At 36.1% G+C, this 10,254-nt stretch overlaps 1 long non-coding RNA gene across 1 annotated transcript; it reads left to right on the top strand.

Annotated features, from left to right (window-relative positions):
- Positions 1-7,250: 7,250 nt before the first annotated feature.
- On the top strand, positions 7,251-7,800 carry LOC129756259 (uncharacterized). The gene is made up of 2 exons (XR_008739428.1): positions 7,251-7,389; positions 7,481-7,800. It is a non-coding gene; the product is annotated as an uncharacterized LOC129756259 (long non-coding RNA).
- Positions 7,801-10,254: the final 2,454 nt, after the last annotated feature.

Raw genomic sequence — 10,254 nt, 5'->3', positions numbered from 1 at the left:
AGTGATCACATGTTCTCAAGTGTTTCAATTGATGACATAGTCAAAAATGAATGGTGAATAAAATGCCACAACTTTTCCCGTTTGTTTGGATAACGAGCCGCTAGTAAACCTACCACCCCTTTTTTGGACGTAAATTTTCCAAATTTAGTTTGGAGGACACAAACTGAGTTCTTCCCGATACAATATCGAGAAGCTAAGAGCTAAGAGCACCTGTATCCCTGATCCATTCTTGGGTCTAATAAATGCAATAATTAGACCAACAAAATCAGATCCAATCCAGTGAAAAAACTGACAATCGCACTCGTGTTCCAATAACTGTCAAACGATTTAGAACTCCGTCTAATTTGATCCAGATTTCATCAGTTTTGGAGCAATCCTTTTACCAGTTTAACGAAAATGGATTGAAACTGGTATAATGGACTACGAATGCCGTTGCTTTGGTCCGAATTTGGGTCTAAACCGGCTGTTTGGACCACGGATACAGGTGCTCTTAGAGATTGTGAATATTAGAAGACAACAAGACACTTTTTAACTACACACACCGCATTATCGCATAATACACGAAAAGTCAGTCTCCTTTTTCTCAGTCGAAGTATGAAAAGAAAGATCATAGCCAATACTGAAAAATCAGGTACATTGGCATCTCTGATCCGGAGTTATCTTCTCTCGTTCGACGTTCAAGAGAGCTTCTCATGTTTTCTTCAATATTAAAGGATGTTCGGATCAAAAAGTGGTTTATTTTTTTTTTTAAAGTTTGATTTAAGAATGAGAACAAACCCGGGCTTTTCTAATGAAATTTGGATCTACCGGGTCGAATCGGACTTTTCCCAAATTTTATATTAAATATTCGGGCCAATCCGTTTAAAACCGGGCAATTTGGCTAACTTATCATAGAAATTCAGGTCTGAATATTAAATTTTAAATTAAACCCATTTTGGAAGTTCTGGTCCCATATTCCTATAACCAAAATTGTACTTTTTCATATTTTCGTATTTCTGATTTTGTATCAAGTTTAGGATTCTTGATTTTGAGTTCGAATAATCATAAGAAATTTGGAATAAAAAGCTGCTTTGAAATTGTTGTTCGAATTCGGTTTTTCATGTCATATAAAATTTGAATCATGTTTTTCGAAAATCAAATGCATTTTCAATATTTTGAAAGTTTTTTGAACATGGAAAAAGAAGAAATTTGTTTTATATTCAAATTAGAAGTTCTTAAACTCCATTCTAACACAAAATTTAAACTTAGAAAGCTTCTAAGTGGCGATCCAAACAATGAAAATCAGATTCTGATTCATCATTCGAAATTCACATTTTAAATCAGGTTCACAAAACAAATTAAAAATAAATAATGAATTAAGATAAAACCAGCACTGCAGAATTTAAATAATAGATTCATGAATGAGCGCTCTAAGATTTGGCTCACGAAATTCTGATCTGGAATTTAGATTCAGAAATTGTATTTTTTGTACATTTCGGAAATCGAATAGAAATTCGGAAACAGATTCAAAGTTCAATTTTTGAATTCAGGTTTAGAATTCAGATTTAAAATTCAGAAAAAGATTTAGTTTGTGAATGAGTTTTTCAATCAACATAAAATTGTTGAGAAATTCAAGAGAACATAAACTTAAAAATTTGCTTGTCAATTCAATTTCTAGATTTCAAAGTTTTTAATCAGAATAAGTTTGTACACTCAATTCTGCTGAAAATCACAAATGTAAAGTAGAAATTGAGTTAATTTTCTAAGTTTTGATTCATGCAAAATATTCCAAATTATAATTCAAAAAATCATCCACAGGATTTTTAGTATGGAATTCATTCTTTATGAAATTTTTTTCCTATTTAAGAAACATGTACCTAATCCTCACCTACAAAATCTGCACATTTTTTTTTTTATTTTGTCGTTGTATTTTTGACATTATTAATATTGCAGCTTTTTTTAAAGTTTTTTCAATATAGTTCAAGTTTGCATCATACATATTTGATTCGAATTTTTTTTATCTCTTACTTCAATACTTACTTGCATGATGCAAATTTGATTCGAAATTTTTTTATCTCTTACTGTTTTTTTTAGAAAATTTCTTACAAAAACTATTAATAAGTACTTAAAAATTAATAATCATATAATTACAAACATAATTTGTTATAATTTTTTTTATTCGTGTGTTGTTAGACAAAAAATCATAGGGAAAAATGGACCCCCCGTAGGAAGAACCCCCCTCCCCCCCCCCCCTCGCATGAGTCGGTTCTTCCTACGGCGGGATTTTGAAGCATTGAAGCTTATAACCACATTGGGTGAAAAATGACAGATTGTTACTTTAGTTGAAATTCTTAGAATTAGATACACTTATAATAGGATAGGCGAGAGTGCCTAAAAGCTTCCTAGCTAACGAAAAACAGGCATATATAAGCTGAAATGAATCATAAATTATTGATTCATTACCACAAAATTTAGAAGATTTGAGTTTACAATGATCAGAAAATGTTCTAACCAGGATGCTACAATGAGGGCAAATAAATGACTTTATAATGGCAAAGTTGACATTTAGCCTATCTACATAGGGATTTTTAAGCAAAAAAGCTTTTTTTAATCATAACATTGGAAATAAGGACTTTTTTTTAAACTTACTTTGTTAAATTCTGACATACATTAAAGAAATGTAGATAGGCAAAAGAGGGACATGTCCACACTAAGTGGAAGGTAAATATAGGTACAATAGTATCTCTGAATCATAGCTTAACCATACAGGAGATTCAGAAAACAAAGTTTTGTTTTTATATATTTTTATTTAACTGACCAGTAAGCGCTCTGGTTAGAAGACTACAAAGAGTTTCTGTGACGCCAAATTTGAAACAAGCGATAGCTGTAGCACGAAGCTGTAGCAGTGGATTCATGAACCAGAATTGACGTATGATAACGAAATATCAGAGTACGGTACTAGAGGAGCTTTGACTCTTCTTAACACTATAGCCATTCTAAAGCTAAGGGAACATGTGTCAATACAAGAGAAGTGACATATATTAGATGAAACATATATGACTGTCGACATGCGATACAAGTTTCAATCGAAAGCTTAATTTAATAGGGAATTTTGAAGCCTTTTGGCAACCTAAAACAAAATATTTTTTTTTGAACATTTTTTTCCATGGAAACTATATTTGTACGGCTTGAATGATTGAATAACCATGACGCAATTTTAAAAATTAAATATCTTTATATGAAACGACATTTACCTTCCCAAAATTCTGTTATTTACCAATCCAAAGACAGAAGGGACTTAACACTTGTCCATTGTAAGGAAAATACTCTAATTTTGCGCTTGATGTAACAGATATAACTGTTCTAATTTAGATTATATTCTTCTATGATTTCAAATCGGTTAATATTAAAAGATAGCCAAAAGCAATGGGACCGTAAGCGATGCGTTTGCGATTCACATTTGAACACTTGTGAAGAGATTTTATTAAACCGAGTTACTAGGCGAGCAAAGAGATTAGTTAAATGAAAAATCATATTCCAAATTGGCAAAACAAGAAAATATGGAAGAATTCAGCTTGTTCAAATGCATGTACTACATATGGACTATTGACATACCCTTCTCGAGAGAAAATACGTACAAAAGTTCAAAAATACTAGCAAGAATTTAAAACTGATTCAGATTCAAAACATTTTCTTCAAATGTTTTAAACTTGAAAAACTTCTTAACTCTGCATGCAATAATTGACCTTAACCTATTTTCTCCCCCTCCCAGATACAGTCTCATTGATTTCCAATAGACAGAAATATGAGATAAACGTATCTGGGAAGTACTGGATAAGTCGTCTCGTACGACATGGACCAGTATCCCAGTGGCAGTATTCTTTAGACCGCTGCCACACAGCCGCCACAGACCCATATTCATTACAACTTTTCCCGCTTAGTGATGAACCAAATTACGAAAGAATGAACAGCTGGCATCATAATAGCGTGGATAAATTGCTAGCCTGCTAGTCTACTTTACGGCGTTATCATCATCTCAGGGTGACTAATAGTGATGAGATTCATCATACTGGCCACCTAAAACGACTGTTTTACAATTGGCAACCCTAGCTTTGTTTAGGTTTCACTTTTGAACACTTTGGACAAACGTTGTGATCATCGTCGGAGGGTCATAATTCTCTGCGAGGTAAGTCGATACATGGATGTTAGGTCTTTAAATCGGAGCTCGCAGGCAGGTCAAAATGCTGGACATAAAACTTTGGATTCGTCGAAACTGGTAGGTACCTTCATCGGGTGTTCAACAGCTTGCCTTAAGAAAAACATTGTTGTGCGAGATAGTTTGGACTATCCGCTATGCAGCGAGTACTGGTCGGACATCCAGCACGCAGGGACCTAGATGGCTGGTGTTCGACCGGCACGAGGGCCTTTTCGATTACAAGTAGCTTACGACACGTTGATCCTGGATCCAAAAGCCACAGGGATAGAGATCGGCGCAACCAATCTCGACGGTATCTCCGGGTCGAGTTGCTGATCGGAAACAGGACAAAAACAACTAGATAACAGGGTGGCTTGGATCATCGCATTCTGGATCTTGGTTCAATGAGATTGAACTCCTGGCGAAAACTTTCCCATCCTGGTTACAGCACCAAATATTGCGTCAGACCATTTCGTATAGGGAAAAAGAACAGTTGTGGTTCCGGGAACAGTAAAAACCAAATAGGATTTTTATTTTGTCTTTTGCCTTAATTACAACTTTTCCCGCTTAATGATGAACCAACTTACAAAAGAATGAACAACTGGCATCATTATAGCGTGGATAAATAGCTAGCCTGCTAGTTTATTTTACGGCATTATCATCATCTCAGGGTGACCAAGGGTGAGCTTTATATTGCTGCCTGGTTAGATCAATATTTTAATCTGCGAATCTAGTATGGTGGCCGTTTGAGGCTTTGTGGGTTGCGCGTTTCGAAGCAATTCAACGGCGATTTGTGCGGTATGCTCTCCGAGAACTACCTTGGGAAAACCCGTTAAATCTACCGCCTTATCCACAACGATGTGCTCTGCTTGGACTCCATATGCTGGCGGATCGTCATTCCATTGGTCGATCACTGTTCGTGGCAAAGATCTTGAGAAATGAAATTGACTGCTGTTGGCTGCTTTCCCGTTGTAACATTTATGCTCCAGAAAGAACCCTTCGTAATCGAGACTGGCTCTCATTGGAACCAAGAGGTACGCGCTATGGCAGTAACGACCCCCTTCGTTCCGCAAAAATATGCTTCCTCCGTTATTATACCCTATTCGATTTTAATGTGTCCATTGCAACTTTCAAACAAAGGATTGAGCATAGCATGAGTGAACGATTAAGGAACTAGCAAACGATTTTTGTAAACCTAGATTTAAGTTTTATTCATTCAGATACCCACCTTTGTCAGATGATATCAAAATAATAAACAAATTAAAGAAAAGTATAAACGATCAGTAAATAATAGTGATGAGATTCATTACATAGTACAGTTGAAAAATCCTTGTCCACTTACTTTCGTGCACACTTTTTACCAAGGCCATCGTGGAGCCTGCGGGTTTTTATGAGAACTCCAGTTCACCCTATTTGCTCTAGACCGTTTCGCCGCACTTCTTATAAACAGAACCACCTCCAGCGTATGCTCATTGATGACCTTCCCTTTTATAGAATCATGGCCAGACATCTCCTTTAAGAGCACCTGTATTCGTGGTCCATTCTCGGATCTAATTAAAGCAAGAATTGGACAAACGAAATTAGATCAAATCCAGTGAAAAAACTGGCAACCTCACTCGTGTTCCATAAACTGACAAACGGTTTAGAACTCCGTCAAATTGGATCCAAATCTCATCAGTTTTGGATCAATCCTTATACTAGTTCTGAAAAAAGTTGAGTTGAAACGTTCGTCGGAATTTGAGTCTAAACTGGCTGTTTGGTCCACGGAAACAGGTGCTCTTAATAACACTTTTTTCTTCCTCAGTTAGAGCAAGTTCACTGGTGTTGGGGAAAAGTTGTAGAAACTTTGACATATTTAGTACATTTTGAAAATTTCGCCATACATTTTCAAGATCTGTGGCCTTCAAGTTTTGTACAACACGTGTTGTATTTTTGCATGCTGTGATGCAAAAATAGCAATATTTCCATCACATACGGCTGAAATAAAAAAAGTGCTGTAAAAAATACAATACCCAAAGACCTTGAAAACATTTTTGCATGGTAAATTTTTCAAAATGTGCTACAAGTGTCAAAATTACTACCACTTTTTCCCAACACGAGTGAACTTGCTCTTAGAATGACTTTGTCCCGGAGCAAAAATTTTTGAAGTCCGCTAGTCAATGCCTACTCGTTTTTTTATTCTCGCATCAACCTTCTCCTTCTTTAACATATTTACAGTGGAAATGATTTATTCCATAGCTTCAATTTAGGCAACAGTTTCATTCGGATACTTCCCGAAGTCAGATATTTCATACTTGGTCACGCAGCGTTCCCACGTCATCTTCTACACAGAAAAAAAATCTGAATCCTTAACAGCACTGAAATTGAAATCCACTAATATTACATGTCATGGAATGCGATTTTTTATAGTAAATTTTCATTAAAGTGAAAAATGTAATCTTTAGCAGCACTGAATTTAAATTACACTAATATTACATGACACAGAACACGATTTTCTAATGTAAAATTCCGTCATATATGATGCTTCTTTTATTTACATCAAATGTGATGTAATTTTACAGATTTTTTGCGTAGTGTGAGCACTGAAATCGGAATGTTTTAATATCACATGACAAGAAATTCCAATGTATTGTAATTTTTAAAACGATGAATTCATAACATCGCTGCAATTGTAAGTGAACTTGAAAAAAAAACGTGTTGAATCCTTATTTGCATTGAAATTAAATGGGACTGAATTTTATAATAACACGTAAAATAACAGTAACCGGAAAACGACTGAAAATAACGAATTTATTTTCAAGTTCATCAGAGCTCCGAGACATTTTGGCGGTTTATTGTTCTTAGGGCATCCGCAGCAATCGCGAGCAAAGTGAAAATGCTCACGAGTTTAATCACTTCCATACCGCACCGGGGGTTAGTATGAAGGTGAGCAAAATAGGGCCGATGCCGTCGGGACCGACGAAATCACCAAATTTGCTCACTAGAAAGGGGCGAGAGCAAACATGCACTGAAAAAAATTCTACCGTTTTGAGCAGAATTAAACAAACGATGTCACAGCGTGTAGATGTTTGTTGATATTTATTTTAAGAAAAAACTGTATCAGATTAAAATTGTGGATGGTTTTTTTGGAATTACCAGTTAAATTTGCAATTTCGTTACATTTTTTCGGGTTTTTCCAAGAATTGAACGAGAAAGTGTACATGCTGGTTCTGATGGTGAGTTATTTATTTTGTATTTTATACTGTTTTGGAATTTTTTCTATCTATGAATTTTGATAACATTTTTTCCTTTCTCACTCAATTTCAGATAAACAAACTTGAAGCATCGTAATTTGTGACCAAAAATGGTCACTCGGAGTTTCTCGGAGTAATAATAATCGAGACCAGTGCGCTGTGCAGGATTTTTGTATCCAACCGGCCAATATGGGTGGCATTCCAGTACTGTCCCTACCGATTCGGCTTTCGAAACGAGGTCTCTCAATAAGTTTGCAACTAATGGGACCCAGTTTTTCGGAGCAGCAACTATTTCAATCAGCACGTTGGATAGAAAAAGAAGTTGAAGATTTTTTAGAGAAGTATGATTTTAATATAAATATAATAAACAAATAAAGTTGAATTTTAGTTGAATTGTTTAGTTTGTTGAATTTTGTTTTTCGGGTGTGTTAGGGTGTGTTTCGGGGGTGTTTCGGGGGTGTTAAGAAATAAAAGTGCCCGGCGTTTTGAAAACAAAATCGAGCTTAATTCGAAAATATATTCTTATCTGAACTTATTCTTATCTGAATTTATTTTATTCAATCAAGTCGTCCTACAATGCAATAAGTTTTTAATCACAATCCAGCAAACGGGTGACACGGAATTGGAAACACCGTAAGGGAAACTCAACGCTTTACCGAAAGGATCAATGTTGAATCGGTCGCCGAAAACAACCACCACCGGTTGAAAGCGGTGTCCTATAGATATGATGACGAGGCCAAGCGAAGCAAACATCCTGCTCGGAAGTTCTTGCTGCATCCGTCATCGGACCCGATTACTGGTGTTCAAAGTTGCTTGGCCTTGCTGCTGCTGTACGGCATGTTCAACCAGGATGTATAGACTTTGACGTCACGATACGGATAGCAGCTATCCCGTCAAATAACTGCCAACACCCCCAGGCCCTTTTAAGACCAACATTCATTAAAATTTCAGCAAAAAACTGACGACTCCGAAAATTTACTCGGTACGTATTAATTTAAGATTAAGATTTTCTTCAAAAGTTTTCTCAGTGCAATGTCAAATTTAAAAATAATTATGCTACCGCCCGGTGCGCAAAAGAGTGAGTATCCCAAAACCGGTCCGCTGAAATGAGCAAAACCGGGCCGCGTATACTCACTTATTGGTGCGTTTGCTCTTAGTAGATGAAAAAATATATACATAAGTGCAACTATAGATTTTCTTGGTCTTAGCCGTCTTGCGGACAAACAAAACAAACAGAAACAAACAAATTTAATGTGCAATTTTTGCTTCAGCAGAACTCCGTGAGGTAAAACAATTCAATTCCATTCCGTGTTATTGTTATTTTAATATTGTTCATTTTCAGGCAAACGCGAGCTCTTAACGATTACATTTAGGACTCGGAGGAGCACCTGATCTGAAGCAGCAGCAGAAATAAAAGTACTTGCAATTAATTTACGGAGAACTTAGGAGGGAATCAATTCTGCCGGATGATTGCTATGGCTACAAACTACAAAAATTCGGACCAGAAACTCGACCGAATTTGCCTGCTCAGGAACGCTGCTGAACTTTGTGGTCGTATCGATGGTATCACTTCGCCGGAAGATCGAGCGTTACCTCTTGGAAGTTACCGTTGCTGTGTTATTTGTTTGTTCATTCGTTGCAGAATGGTAAGTACTTATTTAGAATTGTAAAACAAAGCAAAACCTGCTAAACAAATTTTTTGTTTCAGGTTTCCAAAGTGTCTAGCCAATAATGTCCCGAGAAAAGCCTCGCCAGTGATGGCGATCACAATCGTGATGTCGATGGTGGAGAAGGTTACAATGGGGGCGATTTCGAATGTCGTGCAAGACACGTCAAAGGATGTTCCGGAATAGCCCAACGATGTGGTCGGAAAATATATTTTTAAGAAGTCATGGGTAAGCATTCGTTTGGTGCCGAATTAGATCAGCATGGTAATAATCAAGTGCGAATAGTTTTTTATAATTCGTTATTTGAAACGGCCAATACTATTATAAAAGTGCCGATTGGTGTTGAGAAATTATAAGAATCAATTGAGAAATAAAGTGGAAATAACATCTTACTACTTTTTGTTTTAATTGTTAAAAGATAATCACATAGTTTCAAACAAAGAAACAAAATCCCAACCATTCTGAATATCCAGTGTTTTAAATTTTACATGCCCTTGATTATTACATTGCACTTCAATATTACATGCACTCAATTTCATTGCTTTTTAGCTTTGTGATATTCAACTCGCACGGAAAATTACGTCATATATGATGCTTCTTTTTATTTACATCATATGTGATGTAATTTTCCAGTTTTTTTTGGTAGTGTGTACGTCTTGTATAAACTTTGTAGCTTGGAACGGTCAGATGCACTCTACTCGGAAGCTCCTGTCGATGGAGATGGTCCATTTCGGTCCGAAGGCCTCCAAGTACAGATGCATCTGTCTGTTTGTCTGCTTTCTTCAGTAAAAGCACCTATTCCTCAACCGGACATATCATAACATCAATGAATTAGGAGTATCGAATGTTTTAGAGTTGGTATATTGCTTCAACTTTGTGAGACATACAAGGAGTTCAAATATTTTTATCAAGGTGCTTAGTCGATATTATTTTTCAATTTTAGGCATAGACACTATTGTGTTTCTTTCTTGAGCTTCTAACCTTCTTCAAGGGTAGAATTGGGATTTGAATATATACCAAAAATCTTTAAAAGGAACCCCGTACTTCATGGAGGTGAGTCCATCAGTTGAGAAACTCACTAGGGAAACAAAAAGAATAAACCTAGACAATATGGCTGATCAACAAAACCAGGTCCGTTGATTAAAATTTACGCTTACATAAAGGAGAACTGGAGCTTCAC

Source organism: Uranotaenia lowii, chromosome 3 (genome assembly GCF_029784155.1).
Source record: "Uranotaenia lowii strain MFRU-FL chromosome 3, ASM2978415v1, whole genome shotgun sequence".
Taxonomy (NCBI): domain Eukaryota; kingdom Metazoa; phylum Arthropoda; class Insecta; order Diptera; family Culicidae; genus Uranotaenia; species Uranotaenia lowii.
Note: the sequence above shows the minus strand (reverse complement) of the source record. Positions and strands in the feature narration are given on the sequence as shown.